The sequence below is a fragment of the Perognathus longimembris genome, chromosome 20, assembly GCF_023159225.1.
Source record: "Perognathus longimembris pacificus isolate PPM17 chromosome 20, ASM2315922v1, whole genome shotgun sequence".
Lineage (NCBI taxonomy): Eukaryota > Metazoa > Chordata > Mammalia > Rodentia > Heteromyidae > Perognathus > Perognathus longimembris.
In genome coordinates, this window is record NC_063180.1 from 8,265,016 (window position 1) to 8,278,196 (window position 13,181).

General features: G+C 39.2%; 1 long non-coding RNA gene across 1 annotated transcript; it reads left to right on the forward strand.

The window, feature by feature from the left end:
• The first annotated feature begins 1,553 nt into the window (after positions 1 to 1,553).
• Positions 1,554 to 10,808, forward strand: LOC125367901. The gene is made up of 3 exons (XR_007214190.1): positions 1,554 to 1,680; positions 6,607 to 6,609; positions 10,759 to 10,808. It is a non-coding gene; the product is annotated as an uncharacterized LOC125367901 (long non-coding RNA).
• The last annotated feature ends 2,373 nt before the right edge of the window (positions 10,809 to 13,181 follow it).

The following is a 13,181-nucleotide window of genomic DNA, read 5'->3' on the forward strand; positions in this document are numbered from 1 at the left end:
GGACCCCCACAAATACAAACTGAGGTTTCTCACCTGAAAGTTTGTACAACCAATTACAAAGCAGTAGTCTATAAAGGCAAACAAGTAAACAGGGCTGTAATGCTATAAATCTGTAGAAAATGTAAAGACAATGCCCCGTGGTAGCCAGAGGAAGTTTCTAGGTGGTAGCAGAACTCGAGCATACACTGAGACGGGGAATTCTCATCAGGTAGACAATGTGAAAAGGCAAGGATGTGGGGAAGTGGATAAAGAAAGGGCAGAAGAAAAGTCCAGCTCCTGCATTAGGAGAAATTATGAGTTCATATGTTCATGACAGAAAGTCACCATTTGATAAAACTTGACATATACAATATTTTCTATATGTATGTATTATGTGTATGTATATATCTCTATGCATGCATATATATGTCCAAAATTCAGTTGTATAGAAGATTCTATTACGCTGTTAATTTTTTAACACAATGACTCAGGTAAATACGTGAAGAAATTTCTAGAAAATGTATGCCACCCATTGTGTTGATTTTATATTCTCTTCCCCAAATCCCATGATATCTTCTAACTTCTCTATTTTGTATCTATTTAGGTCTTTTTTTGTATTTTAAGCAATTTCTTAGATCTGTCTTCAAATTCACCAGTATTTGTATAAGATATATACCTACATAGATAAGAAGAGAGGTAGGTAGATAGATAGATAGATAGACAGATAGATAGATAAATCTCCACTGTTTACTACAATGTTGAATTTCAAGTAATTTATTTTATGTTACTTACTTTTTTGTCAGTCATGAGGCTTGAACCCTGGGCCTGGGCACTGTCCCTTAGCTCTTCTGCCCAGGACTAGTGCTCTACCACTTTCAGCCATAGCACTACTTATGGTTTTCTGGTTGTTAACTAAAGGTAAGAGTCTCATGGACTTTCCTGTCTGGGCTGGCTTCAAACTGTGATCCTTAGATCTCAGCCTCCTGAGTAGCTAGGATTACAGATGTGAACCACTAGTGCCCTGCTAAGTATTTTATGTCTGAAATTCTCTTCAAGTATTTTCAAGTATTTCTATTTTATGATATTCCATGATTACCTTGCAGTTTCATATTTTCTTAATATTTTAGAATTGTTAACTTCAAAGTCTTCTCTTTTTTCTTTGTTGCATTTTTTGGTTGTATTTGTTTGTTTGTTTGTTTTCTATCTGTCTTGCAAGTCATGCATTGGCTTCCTTTCTGAGCTTGGGAAGAAATATGTGTTCATCTTTAGCTAGAACTCTTTTTGTTGGAAGGATGACACATGCTCCCAGAGCTATACTGGCAGACCTATGGGATGGTTTCTGTAAGGTCCGTCCCTGGGAAGGCTCCACCTGTTTAAGTCTGTGCCCAGTACCTGAGTTACCTAGGTAACTGGCACACCTGGAGGAAGCTACCTCCTCCTTCTCTAAGGTCAGATCCAATCCACCTGGCCATATCTCCCACCTTTTCCTATATAATCCAGCTCAACATGGGTCCCCACTCTCCTTTTCTCTCTTGCTTCTTTTTGCTTCTTCTTGCCTTTCTTCTTTCTTGCTCTTTTATTTCTTTTTCCCTTCTTCCTTACCCTCTGCCTCCCCACGCCTCCATCTTGTGTGGGCTGGCAGTTTGCTTTACCCCCAATAAACTCCTTTCTGTCTGAACCATGGCAGGCTTCCTTTCTAGTGTACCTTACAGTTTCCTTGTTCAGATATCTGTAGATTACCACTTCTCACCAGTGTTAAGTTTGTTTCTCTTTGGGAGTTTTCAAAATATGCAGTTAGGCTGATAATCCAACCCCATATTCCTAAACTATGAGTATAAGCTTGAGACCTGGTGCTTTGGAGACTGACTCTATGGCTACCCACAGGTCAGGATTGGTAGCCAATTCTAGGTCATGTCCTCAGGTCAGTGACTTGAGATTTGCGTGTTGTTTTTAAATATTATCACCCTCTCTGACTTCCCAGCTTAATCCAACCCCTATCAAGCTCTCTTTGTCAGTTGACACACTGGTGTGTAAGCACCCATCTGCTACTTCTCATCACTGTGCTCTGACAAGTCTTAGCGGGTGGTTCTTCCATTCCAGACAATATCAGTTAAGGTGGTATAGTTAATTGGAGACTTGAGGAGTTGTCTAACAGGATTCAAATACTTGGCACTTTGCTTAGAACCCTCAAGTCAGCTGGGCTCAGCTGTGTGATTATTTAGCTGAATGAGTTACAGTATTGACAAAGGCTACAGGTGTCCAGAAGTTAGACTGGATTGGAACATTCCATAGTTAGCTGGCAGCCTGTACTGGCCATTGGTTGACAATAGAACTAGGTCTACTGATCACAGTACCTGGCCTTTTCTGGCTTACCTTGCAGCCTCCATTATCCCATCATAGAGAACAATTGCAGTAGGAGACATTCTTCCTCTGAGGCAAATGTATAAGACACAGATCCCTTAAAGCCCATACCCAAAACATACATTATAGAAATGTTTTCATATTCTGAGGACTAGCCCAGATTTCAAAATAAAGGTAACAGACTTTCTGTATAGCAAGAATGGAAAAGAATTTGTGGTCATCTTCAGGTTACCACAATTATTGTAACAATAGACTCCTAAAATAGCTTATTAAAGAAGATAAGTTTTTATCCCCTTTTGTAATGACAGGTCCAAGGATGTGGCTCTCCAGGACTTGATTGAAGTTCATGTCACCAGCATCTCCTGATTACAGAGTGGCTGCAAAATCTCCAGCAATTATAACCACATTTCAGGCAGAAATGGAGGGATAGAAGAGAGAGGAAAAGGGGATCTAACAAGTGAGACAGCTTCTTTGAAGGGCTTTCCTTGACTGCTATTTACATGTCATTGGCTTCCCCATCCACAGGAAGCTAGAACAGAAATGCCAAAAACAACATGTTCTCACATGTCAGAGAAATCCTTAAAGATTTCCTTGTTAAACAGGAAGTAGATTGAGTGTGAAGAAGGACGTTGATGCATCCCAAACAATCTCAACCAGACTGTTGTTTTCCCTCTATCACCATCTTGTTTATACTAACTGGGACACTACAGAGTGTATGTGGCAGGCTGAACGTTTATGTTCTGTGAGACAGACACACAGCACCACGGTAAAAAGGGATGTGCTATAACCTGCAGGCAGCTGATGTAATGGAGAACTCAGTGCTTGTTATTAAGAAAGAACCATTTGTAAACCTAATTACATGCTTGCAAAATAACATAGTTGACTTTCTGGCCATTTCCTTTCTTTGTGTACAGAGTGTTTGCTGCACACATATAAGGTCTCTTCCACCCAGGTCTGTTATCCTGGGAATCAAGAAACCCTGTGGCTTGTTCTGGCCCTCAGAATATGAAAATACATCCATAGTTTATGTTTCTGTTTAAGGGTTCTGGGTCTTCCATATTTGCCACAGAAACCCATTCATAAGTAGACAGTAATCACTGACAACAATTTAATCTTTTGACTTTCTTATAGGACTGCGTTCTTCATGGAAGGAAAAAAAAATCCTTTGCTGTATATAAGGCCAGACTCAGGATGTGGTATACAGTAACACTGTAGTGTAAGTAAAGAGAATGTTTTCCCTTTGACTGTGCATTTGTTCCACAGCAGAAGCAACACATACTTGTTTATGTATTATCTATACCTAGTACTAGAAACAATGGCAGAGTTGAATAGTTCAAAGATCAACTGTGTACCAAGTCCAAGCCACTCACCGATGCCTGTTTACTGCTTACAGATTCCTGCTGTATGGTGTCCAAGGCTTTCTTTCTAAGGCTGCATTTTTGGTGGCAGGAAGGATGAGAACAAGTATGCCTTCCAGGAAACAGTAGAAGAGTCTGAGATAGTTCTTCCTGTGAGGATATAGGGGGAAGGGGTGTTGCTACTGGCATCTAATGGACAGAGGCCAAGGATGCTATTGAACATCCAACCACGTTCAGGGCAGAGCTCCTCCACCTCCATTCCACAATACCAGTAGTGTTAAACTGGAGAAACAGTTATGCAGAAATAGGTCTTCTATAAGACTAATAGAACTACTACTGTTTTTCACTCATTTGTTCAATAATATTTGACTATACAGTATGCATTCTGCATGTTTACAAGATAGATGATAGAGAGAGAGAGAGAGAGAGAGAGAGAGAGAGAGAGAGAGAGAGAGAGAGAGATAGACAGAGGCAAAGCCATTTAACCTACACAGCAGTTCCATTGTCATTCCCAAATTCTTTGTGACAGTACTAGGGCTTAAACTCATGGCCTTGGTGCTATCCTTGAGCTTTTTCCTGTTCAAGCCTAGTACCCTACCACTTGACCCATAGTTCAACTTCTGTCTTCTTAGTTGTAAACTGGAGATAAAAGTGTCCTGCCCAGGCTGGCTTTGAACCAGTATCCTCGGATCTCATCCTCCTGAGTAGCTAGGATTACAGACATGAGCCACTGGCACCTGGCCTAATCTCATTTTCTAGGTGTGAAATCTGAAGCCCAGAGTTTAGTTTACCTAAAATCATCCGGTCAGTAAGGGTAATAGGATTTTAATCCAGTGCATGACAGGCTTTCTAAATTTTAATAAAGTAATATTTTGTTCATGTGTTTGGCAATGGTTTTATTTTCTCTCTGTTTTGTTTTTGAAAACTGCAACTTTGTCAGCTATACCTTAATAAAACTGAAAAGAAAGGAAGGAAGGAAGGAAGGAAGGAAGGAAGGAAGGAAGGAAGGAAGGAAGGAAGGAAGGAAGGAAGGAAGGAAGGAAGGAAGAAAGGAAGGAAGGAAGGAAAGAAGGAAGGAAAGAAGGGAGGAAGGAAGGGAGGAAGGAAGGGAGGAAGGGAGGGAGGGAGGGAGGGAGGGAGGGAGGGAGGGAGGGAGGAAGGAAGGAAGGAAGGAAAGAAGGAAGGAAGGAAGGAAGGAAGGAAGGAAGGAAGGAAGGGAAGGTGTTTTGTTTGTGAGACACAGTAGTACTCTGTATTCCAAGCTACCTTTGAACTCATAATTATGCCCCAACCTTATAGGTATGTACCACTATACCCGGCTAAGCATTTTTTTCTTTTACACAGGATTGAATCTAGGGAACTTCAAACTTAGTAGGAAGATGTTCTATCACTTTGAGATGCACATGAATTTTACCAGAAGAAAGGGTAGCAGTCTGAAGACAGGTAGAACTGCTTTGAACATAGGTTTTCCACTTGCATGCATGTAGGATGAAGCCAATGATACCCTCTCTAAGAGAGGTAATGACAGAATGAGGCAGTGTACTGAGAGCTCCATAGGACCCAACCCAGAATAGGTACAACAAAAATGCTACTTTGTATTGCCATTGGGATCTGGAAAGCAACTCGTCCAGCCACAGGTTAGAATTATAAGTGCCGAAATGAGTATCAAAAAAGTAAAAGTGAGGGGAGGAAAGGGTGAAAGTGTGCAAAAAGAAATGTACTCTTTTCCTGACTTATATAACTATAACCCCTTTGTACATCACCTTTATAGTAACAATTTTTAAAAAGTAAAAAGTAAAAGGGAACTGGGGGTAAGTGGCTCATGGCTATAATCCTAGCTACTCGGGAGACTGAAATCTAAGAATCATGGTTCAAAGCCAGCCCAGCCAATTAACCATCAAAAAGCTAGAAAGAGAGCTGTGGCTCAAGTGGTAGAGTGCTAGCCTTGAGCAAAATTGCTATGAGATCATACCCAGGCCTGAGTTTAAGCTCCAGAACAGGTTCACATGTGAGTGAGTGTATACACACACACATACACACACACACACACACACACACACACACACACACACACACACACACACACACAGGAAAAGTGCTATTTCCTCCATTGAGAACATGAGCTAGCTTCCTCCAACTTAATTCAGATTCCCAAAGAAGGTGGCTGGCTTCTTCTGTAAACAGACCCCCTTCCTTCTTGAAAGTGGCACTGGCCACTTGAAAGTGTTCCTGGCCAGCACACTACACCTGCAGAGCTCCAGGACAGGATGAACCCAGTAGTGACGGTCTGTCAGCCAGCAAAGCTCAGGGTAATGGGAGGCCTGCGTAGCCCGGCCGCTCAGGCACTGCCAGCACTCACAACTGTCAACAAGGTTTCTCCTGGCAGTGAACACAATGCCCTCACATTTTCAGAGTTCAGGCATAAATGCAGAGGCAGCTGGAGGTGAAAAGTCAGATATACACAGAGCAGGTCTTCACAGCCCGTCATGGGAAGGGACTCTCCCTGTCTCCAACCAGCAGGTGTTGTCTTTTTGTTTTTTCTTTGGCCCCAAGGCTTGACACCTTACAAAGTTTAGCATCGTTGCTCTATTATTTCTAAAATAAAAGAGCAGCTTTGGTTCTAGAATAGTTAAAAACCAGTCAGTTTGACCATTTTGGGATCCAGCTGGAAGGAAGTATTTGCCTTACTTTTTGCCATTCAACACCCAGATGCCCTGCCCTCTTCCAGGTGCCCTGCTCTCTTCCGGGTCCCCCAGTGCTCACCCACACCATAGCCTGGCCTTTGGGCCCCTTGTCTACTGGCTCATGAACTGAAGTTTAGTTGGGCATCAGTATCCTTGGGGGTAAAGTGAAAAAATTTTAAAGAGATTATAACATTGGGGGATTCTGACGTAAGGGAAGTGTTTAGGCTGTGAATAGAGCAGACAGGACTCTCTTCTGTACAAGTGGATATAAAATGGGGACTCTTCTCATCCTGCTTTCTGCAGAGGCATCACAGCTGAAGGCAAAGATATAAAATCTCTCATGGTTCACAGAGAAAAGCCAGGCCACTTATAAAGAACCTGTTAACCCAGTGTGGTGGCACACACCTGTAAACCCAGCGACTTGGGAAGTAGAGATAGGAGAATCTTGTTCAGAAGCCACAAGACTGTCTCAAAAACAACTAAAAGAACAAAGGGCTGGAGGAATAACTCAGGCAGAAGAGTGCTTGTTTAATGAGAAGTCTTCAGTCCAAACTCAAGTATTGCTCAAATAATTTGAAGAAAAAAAAACACACAACAACAACAACAAACACCAGCTACAGGGTAACCCTCCAAAACACCATCAACGCCTGGCTCAAATGCATCATCAGAGGAAGGAAATAGAATTGATAAAGGAAACAAGAATGATGTAAATAAATGATCTATGCAATAACTATGCCACAAAAAGCACCTTCCTTCCCACATCCCTAAGTGTCCACAAGGACTGGAAGAGCAGCTATCTGGACCTGGCAACTATGCCTGAGCTAAGCTAAGGGCCTCAGGGATAACTGCTGACACTACATATAAAGATGTGTTGTTCTAATATTTGAAAAGTAGCAAGATCTCTCTCCTCAAGAGCACTATTAGGAGACATGCTATGCAATGCTCCTGCTCCCCTCAAACCAAAGCTTCAGGTGACAACTGTGTATAGAGGTGAACAAGTTGTCTTGGGGCTTGGGGCCACCATAACAGTAAAGGAGACCTACCCTGACCCTTTGCACTCCACATCTCCATACTTATTCATCAATATGAAAAGATAATTGAGGATCTAAAATGTTTGTTAAAACTAGCCATGCAGAAATGATCTGATTTGAGAATATTGGACTTAAAATTAATCATAAAGTGGGTGTTTCTTAGTCCCTTTCTTCTTCCTATAAATAAATATCATAGACTGGGTAGCTTATAAAGGCAAGAAGTTTATGTAGCTAAGAGTTCTGGAAATTTTCTAACAGCCATCCTGCTGACATGTTCTAGAGCATAACATGGCAAGAGAAGACAAGCTTCCTGGCCCAGGTATATCTTCCTCCTCTCAAAAGTTACTTACAGAACCATAGAGACTTCTTCTCATCCTGATCATCTCCTAAATGCCCCACCCTTATCATGACTTTGGGGATTAAGTTTCCACATGAATTTTGATGCAGACAGTCAAACCATAGCAATTAGCAAAGGGATGTAAGAGAATATATACAGACAAAATAGGCTACTCCCAAATAGGAGCAATAAGATGGTTTTTAAAAATTAGTGTTAAGAAATTAAAAATAAGAATCTAAATGAAAACACATCCAAAGCATTAAAAGAACTTACCAGAAAACCCTTATAAATTACACAGCAAAAGAATAAAGGAATAGAAAGATGAGCATTAACACAGAAAAAGAAAAGTATAAAGAAAAAAAAGATCAAGAGGCCAAAATTTAGCTAGTAGGAGTTCCATATGAGAAAGAAAGGGAAACATGGAGGGAAGAAAGTAAAAGCTAATTAAATAATAGAAGAAAATTTCCAGTACTGAAGAAAGATAATGAGTCAAGACAGAATCATAGATCTGAGCTAGGATCATACGCAGATTAATTTTCGAAAGGCAATAATGGAACACGTAGAAGTTGAAACACTAATAATGAACAAAATACCTAAGAAACTTTGTCATAGGAAAAACAAACAATAGATCATTTACAAAAGCACATAAAATGAAAAAAAAAAAGGATGATAAGGGGTACCAGACTTCTTAGTATCAAACAATACTGAATGTTCAAAGAGACTGGGGCTATGGCTTCAATCTTCTGACTAAAAGTGGTGGCTGTTCCCGTGACACACAAAAAGCCAAAGTTTACCTACCATGTTCTCTTTATAAAAATGAATTATCTGAGGAGATACTTCAATAGAAGTGAAAAGGAATTTAGAGAATAAGAAGTCATGGAATCTAAGAAACAAGAACACTATTAGAGTACAATACAAAATAAATGCCGACTTGACATAAGTTACAGCAGGGTTCCAAAGAAAATTTCTTCAAAGTAAAATCATTATTTTGAACAAATATTATAAGTAGGAGCTAAAATAACAGTGCTGGCAGTAGTATAGCTTCTTTTGTCAAAAATAAAAAGCAAAAGAAATGCAACTCCAAATGCCAGTTAAAGTGAAAAGGCAAAACATAAGCATGAGTCAAAAGCAAAACACTAATATATACTAATTTAAGAAATGTATACCATATTAAAATAAGGGAATCCCACTGACCTTGGCACTTAGAGCATTCTTTTACGAGTGACATAAGTTAATGACAAACCTAAATTTATTTTCTCTGTGACTCAAATCTGATCATAGTATGGTAAATTTAATATTTTGAATAAATATGAATAAGGCACTTAATATATTATTGTAATTGCATTACAGAATAGCAATGCCCTTGATAATATAGCAAGTACCAATAAAACCAATGGCTAATGGAAAATACAGCAAGAAAAAAAAAACTGGAAAAGTAATAGGTTCATTTCTGAATAATGATTAAGGCAGGGATGATGTCTGCAGCAGCACCAAAATTAGAGGTTTCCACATATTTTTAAACCAGATATGATCATTTAATCACAAGTAGAAGGAAGTCAATGAAAGGATGGTGAAATCAGTATGTGTAGATGAGTTAAAATCTTCATCTTCAAAATGAAAAAAATTCTATACAGGAAATACTACTAGCCTATTTTTTTCAAGTTAAGTTAGCACCCAATAGAATCTTTTTAACCTAAGAAATGAGAGACTAGGAGTAAGAGGACAATTAATTTTTCAGTCATTGTATCCTATATGAATACTTAAATTTTCTTTTTGTTAGATGTGACATTCTTATAATTTTTAACAGAATGACAAAAGAGTAAGTGTCTCTCTCAAGCTGCAAATCTATTAGATATTTTGAATTAGTACAAGGTTGGGTTACCTAATATAGCTTTTACTCACTTATTTAAAGTTTAGTAGGTGCTTTAACTATAATTATGGTATCAATTTGGTAGCAAAATATTACTATAATCCTACTGGGGCTAAGTCTAGAACTTTGAGTAGTTACAAGGACAGAGTTAAGAGATGACACAATAATTTGCAAAGTTATACACCTAACTTAGTTCTCATTCAAAAACTAGGTTACGAACACTGGTAAACAAGAAATTATTCACCCCAACAGGGTAGACCCGGATGTTATTTAGTGCCATAATATTCATCAGGCTAAGCATTATTCTTTGTTGCTGCCATTAGCAGTACCTAATGTGCAAATTTATAGCAGGCACTGCATGCCCTCTACATTTGACAGCGCTCAGCCCCTCCAGACCTCTCCCCTGCTACTCCCATTGGCAGCTGGAGGTAAAACTAAACCAAAGCAGCTGTATTCAGAACCCTAGGCAATAAAAGGACACAAGGGAGGGCTTTTTTTAAATTCTCTAATGCCCACATGGTGGTTTTGAACTAATACTTTTCACTAAGAAGAACCAGAGCTTCTTAGAGAAATGACCAATTCCAGGTTTGGGGCCAATAATGTTAAAAAAAAAAAAAAAGTAGAGCCACACCAAGCACATCTTGTCATACCATATTTCTTTCTCGCCATAGAATACCATGTTTCTGGAATAACTTATTTGTTCTATCTTATAATATACATTTGCTTTTGAAATTATATTTCCAGTATTCTTTTAACATTAAACTTATGACTAGAATCAATTCTTCTTGTTAGAAAATATACCACCATGTAAACTCAGTCATAGTCTCATGCTCAAAAATCACTTGGGACAATTATTTTAATTTCACATAGAATTAAATTGATTTTTTTCCATTTATTTTGAATTTAAAGTTTTATTTTTAAGGCATTTACAAAATTTAAAAGTCAACACCATAATAAATGAAGTTGGGTGCAGCTGGGTGCCAGTGGCTCACTCCTGTAATACTAGCTACTCAGGAGGCTGAGATCTAAGGATCGCAGTTCAAAGCCAGCTGGGGAAGGAAAGGCAATGAGACTCTTTTCTCCAATTAATCACTAGAAAACTGGAAGTGGCACTGTGGTTCAAGTGGTAGAGCACTAGCCTTGGGCTGAAGAGGTCAGGGATAGCACCCAGTCCCAGAGTTCAAGCCCCATGAAAGACAAACAAGAAGAAAGAAAGAAAGAAAGAAAGAAAGAAAGAAAGAAAGAAAGAAAGAAAGAAAGAAAGAAAGAAAGAAAGAAAGAAAGAAAGAAAGAAAGAAAGAAAGAAAGAAAGAAAGAAAGAGAAAGAGAAAGGAAGGAGGGAGAGAAGGAAGGAAGGAAGGAAGGGAGGGAGGGAGGGAGTTGGGTGCAGTGGTTCAAGTTTGTAATAAAAGTTTATTATAAGGCCCTATGTGAACCAGTAACTAACTGAGCATGATGGTTTGTGCCTTTTATCCCAGCTAAGGAGAAAGAACAATAGTGGCATGGTACAGTGACACACTCCTGTATCCCCAGTGACCCAGGAAGTACAAGAAGGTGGATCACAGCCCAAGCTAGCTGAAGGGGGCATAAGTGTAGGTTCTACTTCAGAATTAAAAATGCAAAAAGGGGCGCTGGGAATATGGCCTAGTGGCAATAGTGCTTGCCTCCTTAGGTTCAATTCCTCAGCACCACATATATAGAAAACGGCCAGAAGTGGCGCTGTGGCTCAAGTGGCAGAGGGCTAACCTTGAGCAAAAGGAAGCCAGGGACAGTGCTCAAGCCCTGAGTTCAAGGCCCAGGACTAGCAAAAAAAAAAAAAATCACAAAGGGGCTGGAGTTGTGTCTCAAGTTGTAGAGCATCTACCTAGAAACTGTGAAGCCTTGAGTTCAATAGCTTCTACCACCATAAACAGAAAAAAGAAAAGCAAAATGTAACACAAAAAAAAAATATATACTAACCTGCATTACTGTCCTCTGTACCTCTCTACTCTCTCCTCCAAAGTTTCAATAGGAAGGTTACTTTCTGGTTTATCTTTCCATAGTTTTTATTTTTGTTAGCTGGCATACTACTATTCTTTATTATGCTTCATTCTCATACCAATATTCTGTGTAAAGCAGTCCATATCAATTCAGAGAGTTCTTTAGATATTTCCAGAATCTTTCAATGGTAACATTACCTTTATTAACATAATGCTAGCTTAAATATACATAATAAAATAGGTCTTTTAAAATTGTTATTATAAAGGTGATATACAGAAGGGTACCAGTTATATAAATCAAGTCATGAGTCTTTTTTTTTTTTCCAGTCCTGGGGCTTGAACTCAGGGCCTGAGCACTGTCCCTGGCTTCTTTTTGCTCAAGGCTAGCACTGTATCACTTGAGCCACAGCACCACTTCTGGCTTTTTCTATAAATGTGGTACTGAGGAAGTGAACCCAGGGCTTCATGTATGCGAGGCAAGCACGCTACCACTAGGCCACATTCCCAGCCAGTACATGTCTTTTTTATGTTCTTGTATTCTTTTAAAAATTGTTATTGTAAAGGTAATGTACAGAGGGTTACAGTTACATAAGTCAGGTAATGAGTACATTTCTTTTTTAAGAGTGTCACCCCTTACCTCACTTTCTCCAAGTTTTTCCTTCCTGACACTCCCCAACTAGAAGTTGTATAGTTCATTTTCACCATAGTATCTAGTGAATGTCAGTGCTGCATTTGCTTACCCTTTGCCCCACAATTTCTTTTCTACCCCCATAACCTCCCCAAAATTAGATGAAAGATACAGAGTAGCAACAAAACAGTACATGAAAACTAAAACAAAAAAAACCCTCTTGTTTCCATTTCTTGGAGTTCATTTCAATAAATATCATTTTATATGATCATATGCACATAGCTATTGAATCTTTGTGAATTTCTCTTCCTTTGGTCTCACTGTATGAGTGTCTAGGATCCTGTACAATGTATCATGTCCACGTGTATTTTTTTTTTGTCTTCTACCATCCAGTGTGTTTACTTGTAGATTTATAGACACAGTCTAGTTAAAACAAATGAGGGAAACCAGGCAACCTATGTTTCTTTGGGTCTGATTTACTTCATTCAACATAATATTTTCCCAAGTCTTTCCATTTCCTTATGAATGATACAGTATCATTCTTCTGATGGAAGCATAGAATTCCATTGTGTATACATACCACATTTCCCCATTAATCCAGTCTTTCTTTGATTTGATGTGATTTTGACCTGTGCCTAGGAGCCCTAGTGTTTTCCCCTTTCCCTTCCTCTAATATTTTCAGGGTTATCAGGCCTTACACTGAGGTCTTTGATTCATTTGGAATTGACTCTGATGCAGGGTGATATGTGTAGCCAATTCTGCCAGTACCATTGGTTGAAGAGTCTGTCTTTCTTCCATCCTTTGTTTTTGGCTCCCTTATCAAAGATTAGGTGGCTATAGGTCTGTGGGTTTATTTCTGGGTCTTCCATTCTGTTCCATTGGTCCTTAGACCTATTCTTGTGCCAGTAACCAAGCTGTTTTTATTTCTATGGCTTTGAGGTACAGTTTGAAGTT